The sequence below is a fragment of the Muscardinus avellanarius genome, assembly GCF_963383645.1.
Source record: "Muscardinus avellanarius genome assembly, chromosome: 9".
In the NCBI taxonomy this organism is placed as follows: Eukaryota; Metazoa; Chordata; class Mammalia; order Rodentia; family Gliridae; genus Muscardinus; species Muscardinus avellanarius.
In genome coordinates this window covers 36,791,321-36,808,584 of record NC_137795.1, presented here as the reverse complement: position 1 = coordinate 36,808,584, position 17,264 = coordinate 36,791,321, and the positions used below count along the sequence as shown (strand labels likewise).

Sequence of the window (17,264 nt, the reverse complement as noted above, 5' to 3'; positions counted from 1 at the left end):
TTTTTTATTCTTGGCATTTTATCAAGTAAAATATATTTTTATTTTATAAAAACTGCAAAATAAACCAGACGTGGTGGCGCACACTTGTAATCCCCGCGCTTGGGAGGCTGAGACAAGAGGATTGCACAGGTTCAAAGCCAGCCTCAGCTACTTAGTGAGGCTCTCAGCAATTTAGTGAGACCCTGTTTCCAAATAAGATATAAAATAGGTCTGGGAGTATAGCCTGGAGGTAGAAAGCCCCTGGGTTCCACCCCAGTACCACCAAAACAGAAAAACAAAAACAAAAACAAAAGACCTTCAAAATATTTTAAATATTTTATTTACATTTTACATATCATTAAACACATTTTGTAATTTTACATGTAAGAATCTATCCTTTAAAATACTTTGCAATAATATATCTTAGATTATATGATGAATGTTTTAATTTAATATTTTAAAATTAAAAATAATAAACTATAAAATTTTTTATAAAAATAGTCCCTCAGATATAATAATAGGAGTTCATGTAATCCAGAATAAAATATATTATTTTATCTAATAATTTTGTAGACCAAAAATTCTGTTTTGAATAATTATTTAAATGTGACTACCATAGTTTATGAGAAGGAGAATTTGATCAGTTTATGACTGGGGTTCTAGCCAACTGCTTCGAGTTTCCTTTGACTTAGAATCCGCAATCAGAAGCCAGCCTTCTCAGTGCCTTCTGACCTGGTGGATGGTATTTACTACCCAGGAGCACTCCAGCTTAATTGCTGGGTCAGCTGTGATAAAGGCCCACAGCTCCTGCTGCTACTGAATTCAGTGTGATCATTAATGCAACCTTCTTTGGGAAAACTCACAGAGCCAGGCAATGCTGCCAATTATACAGCCATATGTACCTTTTTTAAAACAAGAAACAAAGTGAAACAGGACAGAATTTTGTTTCTTCCTCTTTTGCTCCAGAAAGAACCACTGGTAATAAAATGATGCAGCCCTACAAGTAATTCTTCTGTACCCTGTTTATTGATGTATATGAAAAGACATAGGTAAAGCTTCAGCATACATATTTTAACATGAATAGGATTATGTTCCAGGTACTGTTCATTTACCCATATTTTAAACTTAAAAATAATCAAGAGATCATTCTGTACTAGTGTATAATTCTATATATGCATTGAATCAAGCCCCATCATGATGGTTAAATGTTCTTGATGAAAGACAAGTGAATGCACTCTAACATTCAGTAAATCATTTATTTTTATGGACTTATAAACTATTTTGTGTTTCACTATTATAAATAACATTGTAGTTAAAGTACATTGATATGAACATGTGTGTATGTTTGAAAGCTACTCTCTTCTGCTATATCATTATATTCCTCTGAATATAGTGTGGAATAGACTCCTAGTGTGGAATATATAAGTAGCCATATTCTTACAACTCCCAAACAATACAGATGAGAACCTGGATCACATTTCTTAAATAAAAAGTGAAAAACAACATCTTATTATCTTTTGTAAAAAGTAAAATCTCATTTCCCTATCTACTTTTCCGTTAAGCACATTTTTATAGGATTCCTGGAAATGTGTGACCTCTAATGAACAGCATCTTCAAAGTTTTGCCTCTTTTTCAATTGAGTTATCTGTTAATATTGTTTATATACCTTGCTTATTACGAGTGATATTCCACATTTCAATCTGCATCATAAAAAGGTATTATTAAAGTTAAACAAAAACTATATAAAAATAAAATTAGAAAATAAAAAAAAATAATCCATTTGATAATACCCATGGATATTTGGAACATAAAACTTCCATGCATTTTCCTGTGTTTAATATTGTGGATATATCCCGTGTCCCCTTTGTTGTAAATATTTTCTTCCAATTAATTATCAGCATTTCTTAGATTATGCATACTATAATAAATACTTGTCTAACAACTGCCCACTCCACGAGGTAGACCAGTTCTGGTAAATTACATATACCTCTGCACTTTTTCCCTATAGTCCTGCTCATCCTCACTCACATTACGAACACTATTGTGAATACTGGGTGCCAGATGTGTGCCATCATCTATATTCTGTTTTCTGCTTTTTGTTTTATAGTACTGGTGATGGAACCCAGGAGCATTCTACCTCTGAGTTACACCCCCAGCCCTATTTTCTAGTCTTTTTTACTTTTTAAAACAGGATCTCACTGAGTTGCTAAGTGCCTCCCTAAGTAGCTGAGGCTGTTTGCCAACCGTGATCCTCCAGTCTCTGCTTTCCAAGTGCTGGGATTACAAGCGCGCACCACCATGCCCGGCTGCTTTTTTATTCAGGTAGTATTGGTACTAAGATTCACCAATCTGGTAGCTGAAGTTCTTTGCATATATAACTGTTGCTTTTCATTTGTACTGCTGTGCTAAATGCCAGTTGTGTGAATATGCCTTTTAAAATCTAATCAATGGACATTTGGACTGGTTAGTTGTATTTTCTTATATAAAAATAAAACATTCTTGTACAACCTTTCTAGGGATCTGTACAATTGGTGCCTTCAGAGTAAGGTATTTAATGTGCAAATTTATAAAAAATGCTTATTTGTGTCTCAAAAATTTACAGTGTAGGCGCCCTACCAATTCCATCCTAACACTTACAATGACACTCATCTTAATTTCACATATTTTTTTTTATTTTTGTGAAAGGTTTCCCTCTATTTTCTAAATCCTTCTCTTTTGTTGATTGACAAAAATTTTTATCCTTGATTTTAATCTTTTTTGTTTGTATTTATTTTAAAATACCATTTAAAGTTAAAAGTCTTTTTCTTCTTTCACTTTCACTGGTGTGTGTTTGAGTGATTAAGATTTGAGTTTAATATATTCAAATATATCAACATTTTGATAGGTGGCTGGTACTTTTAATCAGTCTTGTATAAAAAATGCTTCCCAACTCAGAGGTCAGAAGACAATTCTATATTTCAGTTTTACATTTTGACATAGAAATTTATAATTTGCTGTGAGGTAAGATAGATATCCCTCTACTTCTTTCCTCCTTCCCTCCCTCCTTCCCTTTCTTTCCTTCTCTTGCTGTAGTGAACCAGTTTTATTAAAACTTATTTTTATATATCATTTAATTTATTGACTAATTCAACTTCTGCCATGTAAACTCCATAATAAATAAAATTTTATATTATATATGGGTACATTTCTTTTCATATTCTCTATTCTGATTTACTTGTAGATTTGTCTATCTCAGTACCACTACCATACTCTTAAAATTGCTATACATTTCCAGTAAGTCTGTATCTCAGATATTGGCTATTATATCTTCTTTGCTATCTCATATATATTTTAAAGTTAACTTGTAACATTCTGCAAAAGTAAAGTTGAGATCAAATTAAAATTAATCATAATTTTTTTGTGTGGTACCAGGAATGAAATCCAGGGGCATTCTCCCTCCGAGTGACACCCTCAGTCCTATTTTTGTTTTTTTATTCTTTCTAATTTTGAAACAGTATCTTACTCAGTTGGGAAGGGCCTCACTTAGTAGCTGAGGCTGTCCGCAAACCGTGATCCTCCAGTCTCAGCCTCCTCAATACCGGATTACAAGTGTGCACGACCCTGCCCAGCTTAATCATGATTTTTATTGGAGTTGAATTAAACCTATAATTGAATTGGGATATAAATAACATTTTTATGATATACATTCTTAATAATAAATATAGGGTTGTTAATTTTATTTATGTATTCTTGAGAGTCCTTCAATAATTTTTAAATTTTTCTTCATATATATATATATATATTTAGATTTATTCTTGGTTATTTTACAGTTATATTAGTACATAAAAATGTTTCAAATTATTTTTCCTAATATCAATACAAAAGTTTCTATTGCTAGTGTACCCAAATAGATTTGAATATTATAGACCAATTTTTAAAAACCACCATATTGATCCTGTTTTTACATTGTTTATATTTTGTTTGTAAATTTTTATGTCTACAATGTGTCCTATGTAAAACAATGATATTGATAACCAATTTTTATAATTGCTATTTATTTCTCAATTAAATTGTCCTGGTCACAATTCCAATATACTATTAGATATGGGTATACACAGAAACCAGCTATATTTTGTTCTTAAATTCAACTGGAATACTTCCAGTATTTTCCCATGTAGGGTGATATTTGTTATAGAAAATTTATTTTCTTATTCATTCTCTCTCTCTCACTCGCTCTCTCTCTTCCCCCTCCCTCTCTTCTTCTCTTTCTAATTGACATATTTTATGAAGTTAATAAAGTTCCCATCTACTCATATTACAGTATTTTTATTACAATAAATTTCAATTTTCCATCTTTTGAGATGTTCATATTATTGCTCTCATTTACTTGTCCAGTGTAGAAATTTATACTCATACTTTTCTATAATACTCAGTAAACACATATTTAACATTATAAAACCATTCTTTCATGACTTCCATGCACCCAGACTGGTCATTCTTTTTTAGTGTTTCTGTAGAGAATTGCATTTGGTTTGCTAACATTTTGTTTAGACATTCGGGACTACAATAGACTTATTACTTTTTTCTCTTCACATCTTTTCTGTTCAATGTTTTTCAAAATCATATTGCTGCAAAAAGTAAGCTGCAGAGTATACTATCATTTCCTTTTTTTCTCTTTTGAAAAATTTAAAAATTTGGAAAATTTTCAATTTGGAAGTTTTTAGTGGCTGGCTGCACTTCAGTAACAAATATTCAATTTCTGGTGAGTCTTTTTTAAACAGAAAAATCTTAATTACTTGAACTCATTTAACAAATATTGAAAATATGTGTTTCCTAATTCTTCCAAGTCAGCCCTTTTAGTTTTATTTTTGTAGCAACTTGTATATCTCTATTAGATTATCCAACATTTTGGCCATGAAGCTTAAGAAAGGTTCTTGCAACATGCCAGTTGTAGAAATATTTACCATAGAGTTAATCATTTCTGGTGGAAGCCTAACCATCCATTTGACTCACCCTTGTTCTTCTACTCCATGATGCTGTTTCATCTGTTATTCATTCTCGTTTTCTTTTAAAATTGTCATCATTGGTTCTTCAGCAGCATCCTACCCCCAAACATAAACCCCATGTGACTGTCAGACAAGCTTGCTCTCCGTTAAGTGACGGCTAAAGGATTGAAACACTGACCTCTTTTTATCTCTATTTCTTAGTCCACTCAGTCCATGCAGTTTTCCCTAGAGATTAATTCATTTCTTATTTCATTCATTCATTGGATAATAGCCCTAGAAGACTATCTAATCATTCTGAGATTTAGTTTGCTTATTCCCTTGAAAAAGGGAATACTACCTATTTTGTTAGTTGTTGCATGCACATAAACAAAATATACATGTTATACTATCTGCAGGTTATTGCTATTTTAGCTGTCTTTTTTTTTTTTTTCCAGTACTGGGGATGGAACCCAGGGGTACTCTACCTCCGAGCAACACTCCTAGCCCTATTTTTTATTCTTTATTTTAAAACAAGTTCTCACTGAGTTGAAAAGGGCTTCACTAAGTAGCAGAGGCTGGCTATGAAACCACAATCCTCCTGTCTCAGCCTCCTGAATGCTAGGATTACAATCATGTGCCACCACGCCCAGCTTCTTTTTTCCTTTATTAAAGGTGGTATGTATGTCAGAATGCTTGCTACTTCTATATTTTCCCACTATCCTCATTCTCATTGTTCTGGCAGAAGAGTCACAAGGAGAATTTTCTGATAATCAAACTTGAATTAGAAATCAAGGAGAATTTTACCTACAATCTGAGATAGTCCCCAGTGACAAATGGGACACTTGCTTAGAGCACTGTGCACAGAAGGCGCAGCTGCAATTGAGGACAAGCAAATACAAGAGACTTGGCAAGAGCCAAAGTGCAGTGCTCCAAAGGGCACTCTTTCATCCAGAAAGGCTGTAAGTTCCCAAGGCAAGGGTCTCACACTTCAGATGATCCTTTAAAAGGGGAAGAGTGAGGGAATTAAAATCTAGAATGATCTCCTCGGAAGAAACTTCATCATGTATACTATGGTTTTTACTTGTCAATTTCAAAAGTTTGAAACTGAAGAATTAACAAGTATGAACATTATAAAATGAAATAATCATAGTTAGATTTGGAATTTATTTACACTATTTACATGGATTTTTCTTTTTTGGTACACAAGGATTGAGCCCAGGGGTGTTCTATTTCTGAGCCTCCAGTCCTTTTTTATTTGATTTCTATTGAAATAGGGTTTCACTCAGTTGCTGAGGGCCTCTTGTCTCAGCCTCCTAAGTACTAAGATGGCAGGCAGGCACCACCATGACCAGCTCTTAGGGACTTTTATGAAATTCAAACTTCAAATAATTTATGAATCAAATTTCAAAATGATTTATAAATGAGTCATCATAGAAATGATTCTCTTGGAGAGTTTACCATTCATTTCTAATAGTTACGCTTGAAAGAAAGTATATGTTAATGTATGGGCTTAACAGTACTGGGTCAAATACTTTCATATATTAGCTCAGTGACTACCAGTATGACATTTTCTTATGTAAGATAAATAAATTCTAGAGAGTATCATATAACATTCTTCCTACAGTTAACAATACTGTATTGAACACCTCATAATTCAGAATGTAGATCTCATGTTAATTTTCCTTAGCACAATAAAAAATGAGTGGTTATTGTGATGCTTAAAATCACTAAAATCACAACCAGAAAAGTTCATTTAAGACTCATGTTTTCTTTCCTCTTTATATATGTTAAGATAAAACAGATAGAGATATATTAATAAATCTTCATTTGTAGCTAATAACAGTATTGAAAAACATACCTGGAAAATATTTTATGACAGAAAAGAGAATTACAATACTGATTCTGGAGTTTTGGAAACTGTGTTATGTTCAGATTGCCTAAAGAACAATAGGCAGGTATCTTTTATTTCAATCATATGGCTTATTATTTGAAGAATATAAGACACTGATATTTAATATAATATTGATATGTTATTTAGAAATAATATTCATCATTTTAAAATAGTGTATGCCTATTAAACAATGTACATATTACAAATTATGAATAATATTCTTTGATACTTAGAGAAAATCAGTATGAGATTCATAAATATTTTTAGCATATCATTACATAATGAGTGCATATTTTACTTATAAATATCCTTTTCTACTGATGAAACACAAGGTTGAAGGACCAAAAATGAATTTATCATATGTCATCAACCCTTATTTTTCTTCATCCTTATTTAAAAAAAAAATTGCTTTAGGACCTTCCTTTCAGAAAGGCCTGAATTCTAATTTAAGCATTTCAAGGCAGAAACAAGCATACAAGCATACTTATCCTTTATTATTCTGTTCAATTCATATTCAAACTTGCATACACACAGTTACATAAAATTCTCAAAGTTACAAGATTAGAAGTCTTCACAATTGCATCACTAAAATCAGGATGAATTTTCTGTTCTGTTGTTTATTTTTATAATTTAGAAAAACAATTCATAATGATGTCTACCTTTACAAATACCCATACCAAATCTACATACACCTTGGTATTTTTTATATTAATGCTACCTCAGTATCTTTACAAAGTCATGTATAAGGCAGTTGTGTCCCCTAAAGTTTTATCCCATAATTTAAATTATAAAATAGCAACAGGAAAAAACAGATTATCTAATTATTTTCTATGAATTTAATTGAACTTTGTAATGTGTTAGGTTTCCAAAGACAGACAGACAAAGAGAGAGAGAGAGAGAGAGAGAGAGAGAGAGAGAGAGAGAGAGAGAGAGAAGAAGAAGGAAGGAAGAGGAGGAAGAAGAACAGGAAGAAGAAGAAGAACAAGGAGGAGGAGGAGGGATGAAGAGAAGAAATCAGAGAGATGAGAATAGAGAGAGAGAAAACCGATCAAAAGGGGTCCTGTTTTCCAAAGTTATGATAAGGAACTCTGAGGTATATTAACCCAAGAAGGAAAGTAACTTTGAAAGGAACAACCCCCTTTTTACTTCTATGTCTGTTTTCTTAAGCCCTTTATTCCCTTTTGGCCCTATGAAGCCAGTCTCATCTGCTTGACATACAGGAACACTCATTCTTTTTTTTTTTTTTTTTTTTTTTTTGGTGGTACTGGGGTTCCTGGAAACCCTTCTACCTTCAGGCTACACTCCCAGACACCCATTTTCTATACTTTTATTTGGAAACAGGGTCTCTTAATCCAGTGAGGCTGGCTTCAAACCTGCTGGATCCTCCTGTATCTGCCTCCCAAGCGCAGGGATGACAAGCGTGCGCCACCACACCTGGCTCATTCGTTCTATTTTATAGAATATGGTACTACCCAATTGTGGAATACCAAATAAGAGCAAGTTTGATTTTTAAATTAAAATTTCTTGTAATTTTGCCTTTTGATACTGAAGAATTTAAAATAACTTTTTGCCAGCCATTTTCAATCATGTATAAATGTATGAGTTTTCTGCATTAGAACTGAATATGGATAATACTCATTTTTTACACACAGTATTTAGTACTAAAAATATCCATTGATGCTTATTATCATTCTACTTGAACCTCCTTTACTGAAAGTACTAATGAATATTTATATGTCAATGTGTACTGATATATATGTATATGTTTGGAAATACAATTTAAATATTTTTATAAGTTGCATGACGAATAAGTAAAGTAGAATGATCTAACAATATGGAAGTGATTAATAAGGTTTAAATAAAAAAAGAAGAGTTGTTAAATAATAAGTTACAAATTCTTTCTGATCTTTTAAAGAAGTTAACATTGAAGAATTTAATTTTAATGTTTCTAGATTGAAAGCCCTGAGATATCATTTGCAGCCCAAAATTCATAGTTTAACTCCTAAAATGTGATTAGGTTGATTAAGTTTGTTTGGCAAATCTACTCAAATTCATTCTATCATGTTAATGTTTTATTATTAATTAATAGTAACAATGAGTTTCTAATACAATGAGTAGTATTAGGTAACACTGCTGGTTAACTTAGAATGAGTTATAGGTAAGTATTTTGTAAGAAAATAAACCTAAACTTCTATAGAGAAAGAAAATTTACTTAGCTGAAGATCAACTAAAAAAATCTACAAATGCCCAAAAAGAGAAGTATTAAATAGAAAATCCACATACTATACTTAAAAATATTGTAAATTACATGGCACCCGCATCCATTTATTTATTTATTTATTTATTTATTTATTTATTTATTTATTTATTACAGTACTGGGGATTGAACCCAGGGGCATTCTACCTCCAAGTTACATCCCAGCCCTATTCTTCATTCGTTATTTTTGAAACAGGGTCTCAATAAGTTGCAAGGGGCCTAAGTAGCTGAGGCTGGCCACGAACCATGATCCTTCTGTCTCAGCCTCCTAAACGCTGGTATTACAAGGGTGTACCACCACACTCAGCTCCATTCACTTATTTAATAAACCTTTATAAACTAAAACTATGTACCGGAAATTCAGGAACTGAACTAGATTCTACAGATTCAAAAGCAAAGATAGAATTTTTTTCTTCAAGTATCCCACTGAATTGAGGAAGCCCCCCCAAAATACAATTCAGGTTGATAAAGGATGTTCTTTGAGAGTAGTTAATGCGGAATAGAAACGAGAGGCTGCTTATTAAAATGAACACATGTAAGATGAAACATAAAGTGTAAGATACATTTAATTAGATCATGAATGGGGGCAGTTAGGAGAAAAATAAGTGAAGGGTTATTACATAAGAAAAAAAAGGTGAATTTAAATATTAAGATAATGATTAGATGAAAAGTCTGGAAAGCCTGAAATGATGCATTGCAGGAGAGTTTGAAGAGATGTTCCTTATGAATGGCCTTCCCAGTCATTGAATTAACTATAACACTTGTGGGTAAATTTGTTGAGAGAGAGAGAGAGAGAGAGAGAGAGAGAGAGAGAGAGAGAGAGAGAGAGAGAAAGAGAGAGAGAGGATAGAGAGAGAGAAAAAAAGAGAGAGAAAGAAAGAAAAGAGGTTAAGAGTAGACACGAAGAATTTGAAATACAATAAAACAATGCATTCTCACTACTCTCTTGTAAACAAAATAAAAATAGAAATGGCTGAAGAATTTGGAATTTACACCAGAGGTAATTTTAACACTTTAAGATCATCTCCTTTTTTAAACCAAGTATTAGAAAAATAAAAATAAAGAGAGAGAGAGAGAGAAAACAAGAGAAAAAGTAAAATGATTTTTGGAGTGAAGAGAAAACAATAAAAAAGTAATCAAAGGATGCACAAATGCAGGTTTGAGGTGCAGATAAAATATATATTTTTAAAAGTAAATCTATTATAGCTCTCAAAAAGCAATAATCCAGAAATGGTGACAAATGTAAAATGTTTGAATCACAAAGGATATTAGACTAATAGATCTTTCAGAATACAGCAATTTATAGAGCAACCAGTAGACCTGAAAAAAAAAAAAACCTGCAAAAGGACCTTCTTTCAGTATCCCCATAACCAAAAGCAATAGAGCTAGATGTGGGGTTGGCAGAAAATGCATATGAGTAGGTCCACAATGGAATTAAGTAAAGGGCACCACTACAGCCTGGTCAGAGTCCCCATTCAGAGTAATTACGCATGGTATTTACCTTTAGTATAACAACAGAGAAATCTTCTCAAATAGAATTGCAGACTTGCCACCTGGGATACAGTGTTAGTGGACATTGGAATTAGAGAGAAGACATCTCATAATGACAAAAATATAACCAAAAAATCAGTACAATGCTATTCAAACTCTATCATCATCATCATCATCATCATCATCATCATCATCATCATCATCATCATCATCATTTTCTGATCCTGGGGATTGAGCCCAGGAGAATTATGCCTCTGAGTTATACCCCAGCCCTATTTCATTTTTATTTTGAAACAGAGTCTCACTAAATTGCTGAGAGCCTAACTAATTTGTATGTGTGTGGGGAGGTGCTGGGGATTGAACCCAGGAGCATTTTACCCCTCAACTACTCCCCATCCTATTTTTTATTCTTAATTTTGAAACAGGGTCTCCCTAAGTTGTGGAGGGCCTCACTAAGTAGCTGAGTCTGGCCTAGAATCTGCAATCCTTCTGCCTCAGCCTCCCAAGTACTGGGATTACAAGGGTGCGTCACCATGCCTGGCTGAGCCTAATTTGTTGAGGCTGACCTTGAACCTATGATTCTTCTGCCTCAGCCTTCTAAACACTGGGATTATAGGCATGCACAATAACACCCTGATCAAACTCATATTTTAAAAAAGATTCTCAATACATTAATTAATGCACTGAGGAAAGCAAATGCTACTAAATTTCAAGAAAATAATCAGAATGTTATGATATATAAAAGAGACAATAAATAGATCAAAGTGGCACAGTCAAGAAGAGCAATATTTTAGCCAGGCATGGTGGCACACCCTTGTAATCCCTGCTTGGGAGGCAGAGACAGGAGGATCAAGCAGGTTCAAAGCCAGCCCTGCTGAAGAGACCCTGTTTCTAAATAAAAAAGTATAAAAATAGGTCTGGGAGTGTAGCCCAGAGGTAGAAGGGTTTTCAGGAACCCCAGTACCACCAAAAAAAAAAAAAAAAAGAAAGAAAGAAAGAGAAGAGCAATATTTTATCATACACATTATTTTTATCATATTTGAAGTATATAGGATCAGAATGAAACAGTGTTCTGATGAACAGCTTTTGTTGGTACAACTAGATTTCAACCTGGAAAAAAATATGTTCCATTTCTATCTCAGCCACATCTGTCAGAACACCTCTAAGAAAAACACATTTTTAAAGATTAATGAAGAAAACATTCCCACAATGCATTTTTAAAGATTAATGAAGGAAAGATTTCCACTGACATTATGTACATATGTGAGAATACCAATGCCAGTATCAGTATCTAGGATGGAAATGGAGGGAGTGGGGAGAAGGAGGGGAAAGCCCACCAAGTGCTGTGTGCATATGAACTACATTATGATGTGAAACTATAATCCACCAATAAAATTATAACATGAAGATCAGAATTTAAAACTAAATGTAAAGGTACCAAGAGAAAATATAAATTAATACATATATTATTTTATATACTTTTTGTAGTACTAGGGATGGAACCCCGGGACTTTCTACTTTAGAGCTACACTCCCAGCCCTAATTTTTTTATTCTTTATTTTGAAATAGAGTCTCACTTAATTGCAAAGGGCCTCACTAAGTAGCTGAGGCTGTCTGTGAACCTAGATCCTCCTGCCTCTGCCTCCCAAATGCTGAGACCACAAGTGTGCACCTCCATGCCTGGCTTTAAATAATATTTTAACAACCCATAGCCGGGCATGGTGGCGCATGCTTGTAATCCCTCCGCTTGGGAGGCAGAGAAAGGAGGAAGGTGCAGGTTTGAAGCCAGCCACGCTGGTTTAAGAGACCCTGTTTCCAAATAAAGATATAAAAAAAAATAGGTCTGGGAGTGTAGGCCAGAGGTAGAAGGGTTTCCAGGAACCCCAGTACCACCAAAAAATAATAAAAAAAAAAAATCCTGATTTAAAGCTTTGCTACAATTATAAACGTTCATGAAATCATTCATTAAAGAATTGGAAGGTGAGCCGGGCGTGGTGGCGCACGCTTGTAATCCCCGTGCTTGGGAGGCAGAAACAGGAGGATCACGCAGGTTCGAAGCCAGCCGCGCGCTGGCTTAGGAGACCCTGTTTCCAAATAAAAATGTAAAAATAGGTCTGGGAGTGTAGCCCGGAGGTAGAAGGGCTTCCAGGAACCCCAGTACCACCAAAGGAAAAAAAAAAAAAGAATTGGAAGGTGAAAATTTATAATTTTTATATGGACAAAAAAGAAATATAAATTGAAAGCACAAAGAATTTGAACAGAACATTTACAACATACATAAAATGATGACGGTATTTATGCAACAGGGTCTTAAACAGACATGAGAAAGAACCCTCTTTCTTCCAAAATGAGCAGATAATAGAATACATGATTTATGTAAGAAATATAAAAGCTTATTATACATAAAAAAGGTTTGGAAAAATTTTTTCTGGATCTTATGTTATTGTAGAAAAAGCACACTACTGAATAGTTTTGGTTGGTTTATCAATTGAGAGAACCAACTGTACTGACTTAAACAGTAGTATAATCATTTGACCAAAGCCAAGGATTTCCTTTTCCTCTTGAATATGAACCATTAGAAAAGAAACACAAAGATCAAAATTAATTGTGGACTTATTTATATTTGGCAACCTTTAAAAACAGTAGCGCAAAAGAATAATGGTTGTCTAATATTTTAAATCTAATAACTTTAATTGGGAAATTATTCTAATTATAGCATATCTCCATGATATATAAAATCTTTTATACAGAAGTTGATCTACTAAATCAATGGTTCTCAATTCTGCCTGCTGGGAAGATTTTAAGATATTCAAATGAATGGGTCCAAACACTGCTCACCCTACCCCCTTCCAGGCCTTAACTTGTACTAATTATCTCTTGGTGATTTCTCCTTCCCATTGTTTTTTAAGATGAAGAAACAGTTTTTTCAATACATCTCCATGAAACAACAGCAGAAGTAGCTGTAAGGAGACCTCTGAGGCAGTACAATTTCACTGAGAGTAAAGCAAGGACAGGAGACAGTACCATTTGACCTCGGGGCAGGATTTATTTTTATTTTTTGGAGGGTGGTACTGAGGGTGGAACCCAGGGGCTTTTCTACCTCTGGGCTCTATTCCCAGACCTATTTTTATATGTTACTTGGAAACAGGGTCTCACTAATTTTCTGAAAGCCTAAGTGGCTGAGGCTGACTTTGAACCTGTGCGATCCTCCTGTCACTGCCTTCCAAGCACTGGGATTATAAGCATGCATCACCACGCCCGGCTCAGGGTAGGATTTAAAGCATTACAAATTTTTGTCCTCATTTTTAGAACTTCTGATATCCAGAGTTTAGAAAATAATACCAGCTCAATATTGGCTAATAATATGACTCACTTTAACAAAGACTTAATAAGAACCAGAAAAGAAAATTAGGAACAAAAAGAAAATTATGTATATAAATGTCTCAATTTTTTAGCCCTTACTGCCCTAAAGGATGCTAGGTTGCGGTCTTTCCTAATCAGTCCCAGTGAGTGTGCAAATAGCTTGTGTTCATGATGGCAGTGGTGAAGACTATGGAAGAAAGGATTGACATGAATTTATCTTCAACAAGAAGGTAGCTACCAACTCTGGAACACTCAAATTTTACCAAAAAAACAAGTTGGTGAGTTATAATATGTTACTACTGTGCCTCAAGGGAACAAGCCAGCCCCTTTAGGGCAACTAAATTCACTGGATCATTCCCATAAAGGAACAGCAGCAATTTGACTTAACTGCACTAGATAGATATTTGCTTTGCAATTGGATTTGCTTTTATTCCCATTAGGTCTTTGTCAGTAGCTATAGCAATTGACTTGCTGACTGTCTCATGCACTCACATATTGATGTCTCCTTAAGGAATTCCTTTCATAGAAAAGGAAGGAAGTCAGTGGGCTAGTACCCCTGGGACAAAAAAGGCCTTTAAATATGTTTTATTGGGGGAAGCAGTTGGTCAAATAAAACACTGAAGTAGTCTACTGAAGACTCAGTCACAGAATCAGTGGGGACATCAAGTGAAGTATTATCCAACAGCCCTAGACTGTGCACTGACTACATGGTGCCATTTCACCCACATTGGAATACATAGCTTTCACCCCAAAAGGTAAAGCTTGAGTGATGAAACTTATAATTGCATATAAATAATGGTTAATTTTAGACATCAACTTGGCTGGGCTACAGAGTGTCCAGATAGCTTATCAAACATCAGTTGGCTCTTCTCTGTGAGGATGATTTTGGATGATATTAACATTTAAATTAGTAGGCTGAATAAAGCAGATTGCCTTTTATAATGTGGGTGGGCTGCATCCAATCCATTAAAGGTCTGAATAGAACAAAAGGTTAAACCTCTCCTGAGTAAGAGAGAATTCTCCTCTACTAGAAAGCACTCAAACTCAAGTATCAGCTCTGCAGTGTTTAGATTGCCAGCTTCTGTAATCTCATAAGTCAATTCCTTATGACATCGTTGGTTTAGTCAGTATTGGCTTAATCAGCTCACACAGTAAGAAGTAACCCAAAATATTAGTGGCATAACATTACAGGGGCTTTTAAAATCACCCATTGTTCAGGCATTGGAGTAACCAAGGCTCACAATTCCTGTTTTTACTCTCTTTTCCAAGCTAATAAAAGAGTCTATTATCTAGAAAATTGCTGGTAATTGTGGCAAATGAAAAGAAAGAATGGAATATATATTTTTTCTGCTCACAGTTTAATAGGAGAGAAAGCTATATGACCACTCAATATATAAGGTGAAAGGCAGTATAACAAAATTAAGTGCTTTATAGAAAGCCTGAAAATATTTGATAGACAGTACTAATATTATTATAGGATGATATGCCCATCATTAAAGGTACATGAATAACTTTGCCCTAAGCAAACAATTCCATCAAAGTCGTAATTCTCTAAAGTAGATAACCAGCTGAGATACAGGTAAAACAAATATTTTAAATTTCAGCTACAATTTATAACCAGTTGTAGAACCAAGACTATTGACTTTCATGTGTTTCATTCTTTATATTATTACAAATACCATTTAAATTCATATTGGTTATTAAATTTGGAAGTGTCTACCTACACTTTTGAATATACTCAATAGATAAAGATGGGATAGAATGGTACAGACATCACAAGGAGTTTTCCAGAAAACCTAACAAGGATATATTAACTATATGAAGTTGTGCACTCTCTACATTATAAGAAGACATGAGTGTCTTTCAGTTACATGTTTTGTAGTAACTATAGGACGAGTAGTATAACTATTCTTCAACTTACATGTTCAGAAACAAAGAGGTGATCTTACACTGAACTGTTGAATTGTGGTCAAAACCTATTACTTATCCCCGCCAATAATTCATTTTCCTTTCTCATTGGCTATAGCATCCTCATTGGTTTTGAGGAAACTATCTATTTAGATAGTTTTGATGGGACTATCAGCCAAGATGCTCCAACTCATACTAGACAAGGTTGTGGCATGACAAATATATTTTCTTTTTTTTTTTAGTTGAAGTTTGAACAAAGAATTAAAAACAGACACACACATGTATACAAGTGTGCACAAACACACACACATACACACACAACTGGAACCTATTCCTCTCAAAAATAGCTCCTCTGGGACTTTTTCTTTTTGTTCTTGCTACTTTGCTCCAGTTTTCCCAATTTCTAACTTTTCTAAATTATCTTTTATCATTTTTCTATTAATTCAACAAAAGTTTGCATAATTTTTCAGTATATTCTCTTTGGATGGTAAACCAGAGTATATTTCTGTTGCTTATAGAAAAGCAAAATTAATTAATATCATATTTAATTTTATAATTGATGAGAGACATGCAAATAAAAATGACAAGGATACATTTTTACCTATCAAATTGAATCAAAATAGAAATTGCTGAAGATATCCAATTTAAGGGAAGTTGTGGTAAATAAACATTATATAATTTTGGTGGTATCACGGCTCAATAGGAAGTTGGGTAGCAATTTGGCAGAGCCTGACTTAATTAAAATTGAAAATACCCTCTACCAAGAAATTTTATTTACAGCAATTCATTCTACAAAAATATGTGAACATACTTTAAAAAGCACAGAGATAAAATGATAAACTAATTTCATATATTTGGTAGTAAGTTAAAAACATAACAAATCTAAATGTTCATCAATAGTAGAATAGCTGACAAACAGAATACTGGGCAGCTCTTAGAAATAGTGAAACTACAGAAAATAAAAAATGCTCATTATATGCAACTGAGTAGAAAGAGCAAGGTACAGAACAATATTATCTATATTTAAAATTATATAAAACATCTATTTGTCATTCATATTTATATATATATATAAAATCTTTATATATATCTTGGATTGGGAAGATATACTCGATTACAATGATAATCCCTAGGGAGTGATTGAAGTTGAGAGTAGTTCTTGAAGTTAAGTCCCCTAAGTTGTTTCTACATAATATTCACTATAATATAGACTTTGTACAATTACTTTATATATATGCATATATTAATAAACTTTCATTTCTTTCAATATGTTAAAATTACTATTGAGGATAATAGGATGTCTAAGATTGAAAGAGTAAAAAAAAAAACCTGTAACATATTTAATGTTTAGAAACAAAAATAACTGAAATAAAAAAGCAGTGCTAAAATCAATATTATTGTGGTACATTTA

The 17,264-nt window shown here is 33.4% G+C and overlaps 1 protein-coding gene across 6 annotated transcripts in view; it reads right to left on the bottom strand.

Moving 5' to 3' along the window:
• The window catches only part of DGKB (diacylglycerol kinase beta), a gene marked incomplete at both ends in the record, with an annotated part of 627,903 nt that overhangs the window by 403,542 nt on the left and 207,097 nt on the right, over positions 1 to 17,264 (bottom strand). The gene's annotated exons all lie outside the window — the stretch shown is intronic.